The 16268-nt window shown below is 36.8% G+C and overlaps 1 protein-coding gene across 3 annotated transcripts in view; it reads right to left on the bottom strand.

Annotated features, from left to right (window-relative positions):
- Positions 1–16268, bottom strand: part of fam222aa (family with sequence similarity 222 member Aa) — a 122367-nt gene that overhangs the window by 63770 nt on the left and 42329 nt on the right. Inside the window, exon 1 of one of the 3 annotated variants that reach the window (XM_028824593.2) lies at positions 3022–3172. The exons of the other annotated variants lie outside the window; for them this stretch is intronic. The gene's annotated coding sequence lies outside the window, so the exon portion shown is untranslated. Of the gene's footprint in view, positions 1–3021; positions 3173–16268 lie in introns of those variants that run through there. 3 annotated transcript variants of the gene reach the window in all.

Genomic DNA, 16268 nt, shown 5'->3' with positions numbered 1-16268 from the left:
CCCTAGGTGGATAGTGCTTTGAGTACTGAGAAAAGTGCTATATGAATTATTTATTATTATTAACCTAATATTCTGACACTTCTTTCAGTTTACCACTCTGTCAAGATGCTCAGGATAATTTGTGTGTTATATCACAAATTATGTTATTTGTGAAAGCTTTTTTTGTATTGAATTTAGTATTTAATTATGGTTTATTTTTTTCTTTTATTGTATTTAATACTTTGTATATTCTGTATTTATCTGTTCAGTGATCTATGCAGAAAACATCTGTATCCAATGTTACATATACCTTGCTGTTCTTTCTGACACTCTGTGACTCACCTTGAGTATTGGAAAGGTGCTCTATAAATAAAATGTACTGTATTATTATTTATTATTATCTCCCCAGAATGAGTTTTATGTGCTGTGGTGTGTCTTTCTCATGGAAGAAATGTGTTTCATTTCTCCTACAGAGTTCCTAAAAGATCATGTTTTGTTGACATAGTAGGAAAACACATTGTCAAATGGATGCCATTAAGACATCTACACTCATTCCAATAAGGCTGTTCTGCACTTGTCAATTAAGCTTTCATGTAAGTCACAGAGGGAGTGTGCAGACTCCACACAGGCATTGACAAGTGCAGGATTTAAACATAGGCATGCGAATGTTTCCTAAAACTAAAGTATTAATTAACAAAGAAATTGACTTGAAAAGAACAGGTTAATCCAATCTATACCTAAAAATACCAGTGATAGCATTGTAGGACCATCAGAACCCTTTGATGTATGAAACCTAGAACTCTGGCAGGTAGGGTATATTAATGTGCAGTAATGTATGTTTTGAATTATGATTCATATGCCTGTAGATCATTTTTGTCCCGTTTAGTACTTTTTTTTCTGTACCATTTGTGCTGCCATACTGTACTCTGTAAATGTGTATTTTTGAATGTAATTAGATATCCTGAAGGATTAATCATGATGTAACCATCTTCTTAGGCATTACACTGAAATGTATACAGTATTCAAATAATTAAAAGTTACTGGTTTGTTTAAGCTTTGCACTTTACACACTTCCACGCCCAGATACTCAATTTTCATGATGTCCTTCTCTCTCAGATACAGTGTAACACAACTTTAGATTGTACAGTAATCCCTCCTCGATCACGGGGGTTGCGTTCCAGAACCCCCCGTGAAAGGTGAAAATCCTCGAAGTAAAAACCATATGTTCATATGGTTATTTTTATATATTTTAAGCCCTTATAAACTCTCCCACACTCTTATAAACATTTCCCACACAATTATACAGCATAAACCCTTTGTATTCTCTTAGATATTAGGTAAGATTCATTGAAATTATGTATGTAAACACACTGTTTATATACAGTAAAACCTAAATATTATTTTAAAGATATCGAGCGTCTCCGATATCACATATGTTACAGCCATTACGACAGACAGGGCACCAGCAATAAATACGTACAATGCAAGAAAAATTGTACACGGTAAAATGTGTGTACAGTGATACTAAACTATGTACATGTAATAAGTACTGTACGTAGAAAATTAATTATGTTACTCACCAACAATGACACGACGACTTGTCCAATAACGATGAGTTTAATTTTACTGCACAACAAAGGAGAGCATTACAGCTCTTCTAAAGGATCCTCTTCAGGCGACTGTGTAGCACCGTCGTTGTTCTTCTTCCGGCAGTCTTCAATCCAAATCCCTAAAGCAGATTCCATCCAGACTACCGCCTTATTACATCCACTTACAACTCATTCTGCGCCCTGGTTAAAGGACACTGCGGCCATATATCTTATATTCTTTTCCTCCTTTTTAAATAAAAAAGAATTGTGGACTCATTGATGCTGTAATGGCGTCCTGCAGTGGTGTAGGTGTTCCCTTCCTTCAACATATCCAAAACTTTTACCTTTTCGGAAATCGTTAGCATCTTCCGTTGGCACTTGGGCATGGCCCCTGAAGCAGTAGCAGGAGCACGTTGATGCTGAATGAACGAGACGAGACTTCCTAGTTAACGCAGCAGAATCAAATTCTGTGCTCCGTCGCTGAGCCAATCAGCACACAGGAACTTAACTCCGTGCTCTGATTGGGTAGCATCTCAGCCATCCGCCAATAGCGTCCCTTGTATGAAATCAACTGGGCAAACCAATTGAGGAAGCATGTATCAGAAGTAAATAGACCCATTGTCCGCAGAATCCCGTGAAGCAGCGAATAATCCGCGTTATATATTTAGATATGCTTACATATAAAATCCGCGATAGAGTGAAGCCGCGAAAGTAGAAGCGCGATATAGCGAGGGATTACTGTATTTCTCATGACACACCAGCAACAGGAGTTGCTTCTGTTAAACAAACACTAACAAATACATGTCTTTCAAATTCGAAAAAGTCATGTCTTCTAGCCATGCTTGAGGAGATTATTGGATCTACTCTTGCTTGGAAAAAGCTCATAAAGAGAAAAAAAAGATAAATAAAAGGAAATGCAAAAAAGTCCCCATGATAGACTAGAGCATGACCTTTATCAGTGGAACAAACTGTTAAGGCCTCAGTTAAACTAAAGACATTAGCATGAACTCAGATCCAATAATTGCTTTTCAACACTCCTGCCCAGTGTACCATTAATGAATCCAAGGAGTCAATGGGACCCTTTTTCTTCCACTACATCTATTAACCATCTTTTACTGGTTTAAATAAGTAATGTGGGAGAGCCAGGAACATATTAACAAGATTTAGGAAAGTGAGTCATTTTTGATGTAATGAGTCATTGTGATGTACTGCCCTTCACATTGTATAAAAACTAGTGCAAAAACAAAAGATTTTAGGACATGATGATTTTTGGTGGCACCTTGCAGTTTAAAAACATACAGTATTTGTCATTCAGTCAATGACTGTGCTTAAAAAAAGTGTCATGCTTGTCTTCTGTGGAAGCCACTTCAATCCTGAACTGTTAAACTACTCATTGTACATATGCTTTACCAAGACAGGTGTCTCACAGTCAAGGTGGCCACAAGACACTCACCCCAGACGTTCAGCTTTTGATGTGGTTTTCTAACCTGTCTGTATCAAAAACTGCCAGATGACATGGACTTGGATTTCTGAATCTTATTTGATGGATGAAAGAAGTGCAGATTTTCATGCAGGGTCTCAGTTTCTAAATACTGAGGCAGCTTAAGCTTAAAAAAGGGAAAAAAGAGGAGCCTGTAACTACCCTTAGTAGTGACTACATGACTGTATCTAAAACAGTGACAGTGGGTTCATGAGCTAAAACTTAATTAAAATCATTTTACTTTTTTCCTTCCCTTATTCTTTACTTCCTTCTCATTTATAAAGCTAATTAAACTCAAATGACAATTGAACTTCTTTAAATTATTTTAACAATAGAGCCAAAATAAGGCTGATCATTTTCTCAGTCAATACTTTTTGAGCATCAGTTGGTGCACACTAAACTGGCAATTTAGGATCTGTCCTATGCCCCAGCTACCGGCGTCACATTAATCTTGCAATCAGACATGACATTTACCTCATAGTCTGTTCTTGGAACCATGAATTGTGGGTAAATGCAAACACAGAGCCTGGCAATAAATGTCAGGGATAACAAGACACCGTCTGTTCACTGCACGTTCAGCTCACACCTGTCTCAGCTCAGCCTCTTCAGGTTTAACAAAACTATTTTTTTTCTTAATATATTATAAGCAGTTGCCTCTTCTTCATTCCTGACAGATATTTGAAAGACAACAGTATGATTAGGCAGGGCCTTTATAGGAAAAGAGAACATTTCTTATTTCTTCTTCCTATTCTACAAATCAAATAATTACATTTAACACAGAAGTAGAAATGCACCATGCTATTACCAGATTCCATCTTTCCAAAACTTTTGCCCCATCATTCCAATATTAAAACAGTTTTGGTTCAATAAAAGGTATTATTACCATTACTTCCCCAACTCCAGCTGAGTTATTTATAAAGATTGGAATAAGGTAATGAAATATGGATGTCTGTTGTCCCACAGAACAGACTTTTAAAAAACTTTTATTCAATGGACATAGACAAGGATTGCATACTATACAAATATTTTAAATAGAAAACATATTTTATAGTTAGGATCCTCTCTCTTTCAAGACCTAGATAAAACAGAAATTATTATCTATATCAACATTCTGATTCTACCAGAATGCCAGTCTCACTGTTGCCTATCAATACTAGAAAAGCTGGAGGGCTCCATAGCAGTGGAGAGTAAATTTTTCCTAGCAGAATACGTAACCCAGGAAATGGCCCTAAGCCTCAAAAAGATGCTACTGTACATAGATACAGTTTCACTAAGCCTGGTTTGAAAATACAGACAGTGAGACTAGATACTAGTCATACTATAATAATGAATGCAATACAGAACTGGGTTGAACACTGCTTTACTCTGCACAGGATCTACAGAGAAGGTACATGTCTGCCTCCACAGATTTATCAGTAAAATCCCCAACATTCTTTGGATCATTGTTTTATATGGTACACAGTTTTCTTGCAGTCACATTAGGTTAGGTTATTAAGTGACATGCAGTATGTGAGAATTGTGTTGTTCAAAAATGAATATATGATGTTCTATGGCTGTGATGGGCTGGTGCCCTGCCTGGTGTTTGTTTCCTGCCTTGCACCCTGTGGTGGCTGGGATTGGCTCCAGCAGACCCCCGTGACCCTGTAGTTAGGTAATAGCGGGTTGGATAATGGATGGATGGATGGATGTTCTATGGTAGCTATAAAGTTCTAAACCAAGTTTTCAGTTTTACTAAGAAACAAATTAAATTTTATTTGAAACACAACTCCAATAACTGTGCCATTACTCAGAATATAAAGGACTATAACAAGAATACATGACTTTGTCAATATCAAAAAATATTAATAGAATCATAAATGTGATAAATAACAACTAATTACTTAATTTTTTAAATAACTTAATGTAAGAGATTGAACAATAGCGCATCATGTAATTCTAAGCACTTTCCTTATTTAAAATGTGGATGTACAGTGGGAAAAAGCTCCTCCTTAATCTCTGCGAACTGGACTTTAGGCTTGGTGGCGTTTACCTGAGCACAGCTCAGAAAAGAGAACTTTGCTGGGATGGCTGTTATCATGAATAATTTTCTTTGACCTAGTCCAACATGTTTTAGTGTAGATGTCCTAGAAGTTTACGAGGGCACACCTAGTGGTGTGTTCAGCAAACTATACCCCACTCTGTAGAACAGAACCTTGCGGTGCTTCTGCATGCTTTTCCCAAACTAGATAGTAATAATTCCTCCATTAGGATACTTTCAGCGGTGGATGTAGAGAAGTTACTTACAGTAGTATATGGGAGGGTAGCCTGAAATCCCTGAGCTGTCTGATATGGTAAAGACATTGATGTGCCTTCTTTACCAAGTTGTCTGTGTGTCTGGATCAGGTTAGGTTGTCTGAGATGTGGATACCTAGGTATCTGAAAGTGTCCATCCTCTCCACCTGGGTATTGTAAATACTCAGTGCCTCTGCTCTTTTCTGCTAAAAGTCCAAAATCAGGTCCTTTGTCTTTCTGCCATTCAGGAGTAGTCTTTGTCTGAATGCATCCAGTTTTTTTGGCAGAGAAAACCATATGTGATTTATGAACTAGCCTCTCAAGCTTCTCTGGGCAGAGTGGTGGCTCTGAGGCTAGACATCTGTGCCAGCAAACAGAAGGTTGCCGGTTTGATTCCCAAAAATTCCAGAAATGACTCTACTCCATTGGGCCCCTGTGCAAGGCCCTTAACCTGCAATTGCACAGTTCTGGCTATGACATTAATTTGCATTCAGCCCTGTAAGCTGGAGTACCTGCTTGCAGGGACAACATGGGGGTTGGTGGCAGGATCGGCACTCTAGCCACTGTAAAAATCCTCACACTGTTCAGTGTGATGCTGAGGTGTCACCCATTGCACAGCTGCACTCTGATCCAGGTGGTTTGCTATGTGGTGGGTGCAGCATCGAGCTGTAATCAGCACATGTTCCCAGCCTCTATCTCAAAAATGATCAGCACATACCTTGATAATATTGTGGAATACCATCTGGATCTCTTGCCTTCCTGGTGTTCACTTTCCTTAAGGCTCTTCTTTTGTTGTGTTCTTTTAAAGTGAGCGCTGTTTCCTCACTAAGCAGTTCTCACAACACAGGAGTGTTGGACTGTTGGCTGTCATTAGCAACATTCACATCGAACCACGTGCAGGAGATTTTCAGCTCTTCCACCACAGCAGTGTCTATATTCACCATGGAGGGAGTAGTTGCTTTATAGTCTGTTATTGTCCGCAGACTATGTCACATGTGTCTTTGTATTGTTGGGTGGTAGTAAATAAAAGTAATAAGTTCTGTACTTATTTCTGGTTTATGGCAGGTTATTTCCAAAATGACAGAAAATCGTTAACTAGTATGTATCAAATCAAACAAAATAAAGTTGTAACAATGCAATAATAATTACATGATATTTTTATTTTAGACACGCTAATAGCCCTCCCATTCTAAAAGAAGAAACATGCAGCCTTATAACACATTAAGACAGGTAGATTACAGTCTTAAAAATTCTGCCACCTTATGAAATTCTTTCATTACACGTCTAATGTAAATGCAATATTAATCCTACTGCTTCTTCATCAGCTGTGGTTAGTTGCCTATAGAGTCTCCTCTTTCTGTTAAATTTATACTTTCATGCAGAAATTTTCTTGAGATAAAACATTTCCTTGTTTCATCAAGTCATGGATTTTTCTTCTCATTTTCTATACTAAAAGTACACTTCATATGATATTTTTTTTAGGTCTTTTCATGAAGGATTCAATAATATAAATACTGTAGATGACTATTTAACAAAAGACATGGATAATCACAGTTAATCCAATAAGAGAATGACAGCGCTAAACTTGCTCCTCCATAAACATGAAAATAGCACATGAAAGATAGCGTTACATTTTTTATTAGGTTTAGATTACACTAATAACTTATTTTTATTTTATTTTATTTTATTTTGTCAAAGTGCAAGTTAAGTCTCCATTTTCTAGTTACAGTGGGCCTTTTGGTCTATGTGTCCACTGACCAGAAGGTTAGAGAATGGATGGATGGATGGATGAATAAAATGTAATAAACAAGCACAAATTACATTGGTTACCATAATTTTGTTATAGAATGCTCTCAGTGAAGCCATAGTCTTTCTTGTACCACTGTAAATGTATTATGAATGTATATGGAACTAGGGGGGCAAGCCCCCCTGGCATCTTCAGCGCCCAACCCAGAGTTGCGGCCAGAATATTTAGTAAAATTAGGAGTGGTGGCTCTGAGGCTAAGGATCTGTGCTGGTATCCAGAAGGTTGAAGGTTCGAATCCCTGTCACTGCCAAAAGAGATCCAACTCTGCTGGGTCCTTGAGCAAGACCTTTAACCTGAAATTGTTCCAGGGGCGCTGTACAATGGCTGACCCTGCGCTCTGACCCCAAGGGGTATGTGAAAACTAACAAATACCTAATAAAAGAAATTGTATAAGGTGAAATAAAGAACAAAAAATATATATATATAAATGTACAAAAGAAAAATGATTATTTATTGGAGTCAAAATCAAGAAATTCTATAAATATGAAAAAGAAAAATTAATTATAATTTAATGGAATAAAAATCATGAAATGAGAATCAAATATTTACTCTCTTACCGATTGGAGTATTCCCTAGAGGTCCACTATGCTCGATGAGTATTTATAAGAGACTAAAAAAACAATCCATTTGTTTAAACTGACATTCTTATAGATAAAAAAAACTTTTTTTTAAAAATGACTCATTTAAATAACAGGAAAAATCATGTGAAAACTAAAGTGGTATGCAATGGGTCATCGTAACTCGACCTTCAGCTAACTAAATCACCTAAATACAAACATTGGTGTTATGAATAGATTTTTTTTTAATAGTTTGTTCCTGTGAAAGAAATTTACTTTATCAAAAATTAAAACCGTGACTTTCTTGATATAAAAAACACGACTTTCTTGATATTTTAGTTTATAATTTAAAAATAATAAGAATTTGAAAATCTGACATTCACATTAAAGTTCGATAAATTCTGAAAAGAATGATACCAAACATATATATGTAGGCTTTAAAATAAGCCTGATTTAAAGTGTGACAAAAAACGTGACATAAAAAGTTACATAAAATTGTTGCACAAAATCATTGCCCTTTTATGCTTAGGATTTTATATGTATAGAGTAGATTTAAAAGTGGCTTCACAGTAAATTGCCTTAAATCATGAGGAAATAAGTTAAGCATCATTTGGAAAATATTTTATTTGGTATATGTGTGTGTGTGAGTGTGTTCACCCTGTGATGAACTGGTGCATTGCCCTGTCCAGGTGTTGTTCCTGCCTTTCGCCTGGTGATTACATGGATAGACTCCAAGCCTGCTACCCTGCCCAAGACAAGTGGGATAAGAAAATGGAAGGATGGATGGTATGTTTCAGCATATTAAAATAGTACATATAACTTACATTAAAGTAATTAATCCATTGTTCAGCCATGAGTATTCACAGTGTTCTGTACACTTGTGCTAAAATGCATATTACTGTACAACACTGTTGAACTCTGCTTGATTTTTTGTGCAGATAATGAGAATAAATTAACTCCAAAATGCAATAACTGAAAAAACAGCAATATCAGTAACTTTGTAAAAGTTATGTAATTTATTATTAAGTACCAGGTTAAACCTGTACAGTATTTGAGTTTCTAAATAAGGAACAAAACACCGTACCTTTACTGAGGTGGGTAACCAAAGTATACTGAATTTAAAGTGCCACGATGTATCATGTGTTTAATCAAAATAAGCTATACATGACCTACTCTATGATTGCATACACCACATAATGTACTATAACATATTGACAGTGATATAATCTTAAGTATGCTGTGTTATTCAATGGAGCATAATCATACAATAGAGTATACTTAATTTATTTTACAGGCTGTTTTTTGTGTAGGAGTTTTTCACTGCGGTTTGTAGGTCTTATGTAGAGGCATTATCTTATGTAGAAATCATAATCAACTGAGATTTGCATTTCTCCTAAAACGTTTTACTATGATCACAGTATGCAGCAGCCTGTCATATCTAATCTAAACTTGAATACATATATTTTTTTCTTTTTAATTGCTCTCTGAATTTTTCGGCATGAGTCTCAACATGCTTGTTAATTGTTTTTTTAATCTAATTTCATAAACATATCAGCTGACCACAAGTTGAAATCTGGTTTAAAAAACAAGCATGTCAGCTGTTTATGGAATTATTTAAAAAAAAAAAACATGTGAACCAAGGCATGATCTCAGTTTTATCCTCTCCACTCTTGAAACTAAATGCTGCAAAGCTTCACAACCGAAGCCCATAACCTACAGTACCTGCTGATATAATCCACATTACCAAAATGAACAGAAGAAGACACAAAATAAAACCATAATCAGGTTTTTCCATTAAAACTCATTATCTCAGATGGTAAATGGATACAGTGCATAAAATGTATGCTGCCATATTTCTACCTAATATCCTTTGTGAAAAGGCTGCCCAGTTGGTGTTAGACTGCAAATGGTGAAAGTGCTACCAGAAGGGATACAAGATGGAGGAAAGGTGCAGTATAAGGAAAAGAGGTAGATATGCCCACACTATGTATGCATGTTTACTGAACTTGCTAGTGTAGGAAGAAGGGTAAAGCCGGAGAACCGTAAACCTGAAATGTCCACTGAATACTCTACAAAAAAGATTGGGATACTGTTATCTCTGAGACTTGGACCTGTAAAGGTCATTTAGGGCTCAGTGATACAGAGAAACCTGGGTCTGCTAGAGTTCAATCTGGTCTGGTGGATCTGTAGCTTTAAGAACTTTCTCTGACCCTGTAGATAAGTTGAGTCAAAGACTACATAGAACTGAGGCCTGGCATCAGTGAAAGAAAGATATAGGAGATGGAAGAAAGGAGTTTTGTTGATGGAACATTGAAAGGCTGCATTGTGGGGAAGCTACCCTACTAGAAAGTCCAGGCAAGGACATATATAGAAAAGCATAATGAGACATCATGTTTCTTTGCTTTAGTCACAACCTTGTTTTGTATTCTTTTTTATAAAATCTCTCCATGAGTAAATTATACACCTTATTCTTTTAATCTTTTGGAGTCAGCTGGTATTATTCTGATCTTAAAGAGACACTAGAGGGTCATTCACAGTTATACCATCCATACATGACCATTCTTTTCCAGTTCAGAGCTGCAGAAAACAGGAATCACTCTCAGCAGCAATGTACACAAATTAAGGTGCACACACATTTGTAACAGGGCAGATTAAGAGTGAGCAAGAAGTATACTATTCTATTTAGGATAAGAACAGAGGGAGAACATGAAATGTGAGCTTGGACAAGAAGAAGAACACCAACACTGTGAAACAGTAATCTCCTTGTTATGCTTGAAATTAAATTCAATTCAAAATGTTCTTCTCTATTTCCATATATGTTAGTCTGTTTAGTTTCCTGCATGTTGTTCTGGTTGCAAATGTTCAGTTGCCTGTCTCTGTATTTGTACAACTTTATCTGTCTGCTCCCCAATTTGTCACTTCATCTTCCCTGTGTTCTCTTATCTGACTTTTCAGTTCTATGTCTCCATGCCATTTGCTCCATACCTCGGCCTCTCTGGTCCCCTCCCTAAACCTCTGACTCTGTGGCTACTCATTTCACTTCAGATCACTATTTCCATCTGTCTCATTCCTTGTCTGTCCATCTCTGACACACCTTCTTTTCCAGTTTAGCAGCCACCTGAACAACACCCTAAAGATAATGTAGCACTGCTTTTACTTACAGCTGAAGAACAGCTGCCTCTATTCATCTCTGACAGATAGCAGATTTAACAAAGCTGCTCTTTTTAAATGCATGTGCAATGGTTGCTTTGTCTCTGCTTTGTGGTCTATAATGTGTACTTAGGCCTTTTTAACACATCTGTCTATCATACTCACTTGAGAAATGCACATCTTCACAGGCTGCCAGTAGCTGCCCACCCGCTAGCAATCAGGTCTTATTAAAATAATGAAGGCGATAACCTCGGCTGTCTCCCTGAAGTGTGTGCATCGTCTTGACAGGTGATGCTATTTGATGGGCGCTAATTCGACTCTCATCTAGAAGGCTTTGCTCATGCATTAATAAACAGAATCTATTACACAAGGATTAAATAATAAGCCACAACACTGGTTAATTTTTAATAGACTGCATAATTTGTATTGCAATTGAATATGAGTGAGATGTAGATTTCAGAGAGCTCAGCATGTGCACCTCCATCAAGAAAATGATAAGACTGGGTCCATATTAAGATTTTACATTAACATTTATTTATTTTGCTTAGTCAGTTTTATTTCCCAAATTAATCTACATCCCAGGTTTATTTGTTTCTGTTTTTCATGTGAGCACCAAAGGTGCAATAACTCACTCACGCATTGATTCTATGGTGAGGACTGAACCTGTAACCTTATGGTTTACAGTTCCAAAAATGCTTTATCAGCCAAGCCCCACTTGCCAGAGAAGGTGTTTCATGGTTCTTCTGTCAGGTGATGCTACATTTCAAGTGCAATGGAAATTTTCAGAGTTAACCATTTATTACATTACACTACCCCACTTCGTTGTGTTCATGTATTTTTCTGACTTGAGTTTGAGGAGGAATGTGAGGTTGTTACTGATTTCATGCTCGATCCCCACAAAAAGCAACTAAAGAGTTACACTTCTTTTTTTTAAATAAAGAGCAAAGGAAATGTATTACAGTGGTATCTCATCACTCCAAATACAACTTAATCACAAAATGCATTGCCTAAGCTAATTATTTTTTTATTTTATATAATGAAATATCCTCCCTGCGTAGAGTTTGCATGTTCTCCCTGTGTCTGTGTGGGTTTCCTCCGGGTACTCTGGTTTCCTCCCATAGTCCAAAGACATGCAGGTTAGGTGCATTGGCAATCCTAAATTGTCCCTAGTGTGTGCTTGGTGTGTGTGTGTGTGTGCCCTGCAGTGGGCTGGTGCCCTGCCCAGGGTTTGTTTCCTGCTTTGTGCCCCGTGTTAGCTGGGATTGGCTCTAGCAGACCCCCGTGACCCTGTAGTTAGGATATAGCAGGTTGGATAATGGATGGATGGATGGATAATGAAATATGGTCAACACTCACGTCATTCCAGTAATAGGTATCTCTGAGTCAGAAGTGCATTTACGTGGAGTTTTCTACTGGGAAGCTCCTATTTCCGATTTATTTCATAACATGCAAATGTAGAAGTACTGGCAGATTGAGTGATTCACATTAGGTTATACATTTCATCAATGGAGGGGAATAAACATGCATCCTAACAATTTAAAATGAAATACTTCAGTCTGTAGACTTCAGTGACTAAGCCTTCCAAAATATATTATGTACTGTACTTAAAACTGGCTTACACTTACATTTATGTGTTTATTTTGAGAAGCAGGTTGGAATATAGTTTAGTGCTACTTCCCCACAGTTACAAGATCTTACATTTAAGGTATAGAACAGTCACGATCAGTGTGGACCCATGTTTCATGTTGCCTGTGTAGGTTTTCTTCAGAAACAACAGTTTTACTCCAAACATTGGTGATGAGCAAGTAGACAGGTGATTCTTCTATGTAAAGCAATGTATGCATCGCAACATATAATAAAGTGCATTCCATATTTGGAACTTGGGCGTGATTACGCAACTTATTAAGGTCCATATTGTTTGTCAGTGATGGTGAATGAGCTAGCCTCTTTCTCTTTTACAGTTTAAAACCTTAGCCATTAGGGTCCACAGATTTTAAACTTTCAAGTCATAACCACATATCATTGTTTCCATATTTCTGCAATATTAGCCTTGGCAGGGTCCCACAGTGAGTTATTGCATGGTCTAAGTTTAAGTGGTATGGTGGCATAATGGTCATCATTCCTGTTCAACAGCTTTAGGGATTTGGACTTCATTTTTGGCCCAGTCACTGCCTGTGTGGAGTTTGCCCTTTATCCCCAACTCCATGTGGGTTTCCTCCTGGTATGCCAATGTCTTTCTGTATGCCAGAAATGTTAATATTAGACCAATTGGAAACTCTAAATTAACCTGGCTTGAGTATATACATGAATGTATGTTGAAAAAGTGTCCCTTCCAGGGTTGGGGTTGTTGAAGTTTCAGCCAGCTCTTCACAACATTGCATTTAACTAAGCAACTTAAAAATACTGATAGAAGAAACATGAAGGAAATAAAGCTGAACATGCAAAAATAAAAAGAAAAGAAAGTGATTTATTAGCTTTTGTTAAATCACTGGTCATGCTGGTTTGAGCCTAAGTAGACAAACTAGCAAACAAAATAAGAAACAAATAAGAAAAAACACTTCTTGAACAGAGCTGTAACTTATAAAGAACAACCATTGTATTGTGCCAAAATCTGACACAAAGCCAGAGAACATTCTAAAGGCTATCATTTAGACACTGAGGTGGATTGCTGGCATTGCGTAATAGATTTACTAGCTTGACTAAAGTCTGAACAAATGACAGCATTATGGGTAAGGGTACAGAATGAAAGAATAAAAAAGACCCATTTGTAAAAGCCAGAACTTAAAATAATCTGGGCCAAAGAATGTAAGAAATTTATAGATGCTCTGATCATAGTCGAGGAAACCACTATAAGGAAGAGTGCATCCATTTCAGAAGCAGGAGCATCTCATTCTTCTGTAAGTAGTCCAGCACAGCACTTAACAAAAACATAGGGGATTTTTAAATGATGGCCATTTGTGAAACAAATAGCACCATAAAAAGTGCTGCCTTTTAGCCATCAGAAAATGGATTGTAGCCCACAATAAATCTTTCAGTTTCTGATGGCAGCAGTACACTTGTCGCATTTGGGTAAAATCCACCATAAGCCTGTTATCTGTGACATGCTGGTGATCAGCATTAACTTCTCACAAAAACAAAAAGCTTTTGCTGGGAGGAAAATGCATACAAATTAAAGGTAGAAGGGGAGAAAGAGAACCTTTTTAAAATTTACACATTTTTTATGTCCATCCATGCATCTTTTTTTCTGCACCTATTTTTCTATTACAAGGTCATGGTTAGCTAACACAAAATACAGGACAGCCTGCACACCCATGCACACAAACACATACTCATTTGGTAGTATGGCATAGAGGTTAAGGCACTGGACCTTAAACCCTGAGCTTGTGGATTCAAATCCTACTACTGACACTGTGTGACCATGAACATGTCACATCATCTGCCTGTGCACACATTGGAAAAAGAAATGTAAACGATTATATCTCAAATGTGGTAAGTTGCCTTGGGTAAAGGCAGCAGCCAAGTAATAAAAATAATAATTATGGGTCACTGTAGAGACAGAATTATTCTAATTCACACTTCAGTAGAATTCAGAAAAACTGGGGTGAGTGAAGTAGAAAATGTCCAATTGATTCTAGGTCCCTGAAGCTGTGAGACAGCAGTGTTAATGCCTGTAACATAGTGACATCTTTCTAAAATGTATACCACATAAAATTTAAAACCTATAAAAATCAAGATGAATTTGCTCTAGGAAAACAGTTTTAATGCAGACATGTCAATCTGAGACTAATTTTTAAAAATGAATGAATTCATAAAAAAATGAATTAATAAAATAAAAAAATTAACATAAAAAAATATAAAATTTAAAATAAAAAATTAATTACTACTATTAATTTTGTATATGTCTTGTAAATGTTATATATTTTTTCTATTACATATATTAAAAATTACTTTTTAAATGTATATATACACATATTTTGAGTCCACCTGTGTTGGGTATTCTGCAACAGCAATTCCACTTGTCAGGGCTAACTGCTAGGAAAGGGATGGCTTTCAGTTATTACATTTAGACTGATGAAGACTTAAGATGAAGCCAATTAGCCTAGTTTTGGATGGGTGAATCTTAACGGATATATTCAGACCAGGATCCTGAGAGCGAAGCACCACCCTCTGCGCACAAACGGAAAGGTCAAGAATGTGTGTATATGTGGTTAATGGTGCTTGTACCTTCTCAGCAGGAGTGAGTGTCATCGCTGAAGAGCACACTGCTTTGCCTGTCACACAACAACCCCCCCCCCCAACCAAAGCCATCAATGAAGCACTCATCCCGTTCAGCTTGTCTCTGTACTGAGGCAGCTACAATTTGTAGCTTTTTCCTTCATTTTCCTGCGTGATTACATTCAACTTGTATTTGAAAATGGGCCAGTAATATAGCATAAAGAGCAAATGATCCCAATTATTACTGAAAGCAATAACCAGCTTTCAGAACCAGAGGATGATGATAAACCCAATTTACAACTCAAAATATAAGGGTCTGCAAGAGCGTTTCAAATAATTGACCTCTCTAAACCATTCCATATTATAGCTGCTTACTAGTTACGAGTTACTAATAAGGCCTAAAAAATCAGAATCCATCCCTACTTTTCAAAAGCACTTTGATATATAAGGTGAGAATACACTTATACAACTTTTGTCTTCTTTGTGTTTTAAACTTCTCTTAATGAGACTTGAAATACTGATTGTTTGTTGTGAAAATAGTCAGAAAAGACATCAGAAGCCTAGGTGGGTAAGAGGTTTGTAATCTGAATAAAAAGGGAAACATTGAAAAATCTGGCCTAATAAGGCCTAATATGTAATGTAACACACATATATCATGTATAATATATGTAGTACATACACAAACATAGTTATATTATTACACCTGCAATTGACTGGTAGACAAAGGTATGTTCCTGCCTGTTTTTCAGTTATTTTGGGACTGCATATCAACTGAGTACAGTAAACATGTGTACACAGATACATATTGTATTATATATACAAAAAATGTGATGGAGATCCATGTCCCCAAAGCAAAAACAGGGTCTTTAGTTTTTTTATTTTCTTGCTGCATTCTGCAACCACAGCCATACATATACCCATTTTCTAAACCTGATTTTTCCATTATAGTTACAAAGTTATGGGAAGCCAAAGCCAATCTTTTCAGCATCAAGGATAAAAATGAGAATCAATGTTGGATGGGGCATTACTCCATCAAATAGTGTACTCACAGTTACCATATGTGCAAGCTTCGAGTTGCCCACTAAAATGACATGTGATCTGTAGGATGTGTGGGGAGGCTAGCATACCTAGAAAACATTTTAGGAACATGTAGAGAATGTGCAGACTCCACAAAGGCAGTGAATGGGCTATAAACTGTACCAAAGTTCATTAGAGCTGCT

This window comes from Erpetoichthys calabaricus, chromosome 18 (genome assembly GCF_900747795.2).
Source record: "Erpetoichthys calabaricus chromosome 18, fErpCal1.3, whole genome shotgun sequence".
Taxonomy (NCBI): Eukaryota; Metazoa; Chordata; class Cladistia; order Polypteriformes; family Polypteridae; genus Erpetoichthys; species Erpetoichthys calabaricus.
This window is presented reverse-complemented; position numbering and strand designations above follow the sequence as displayed.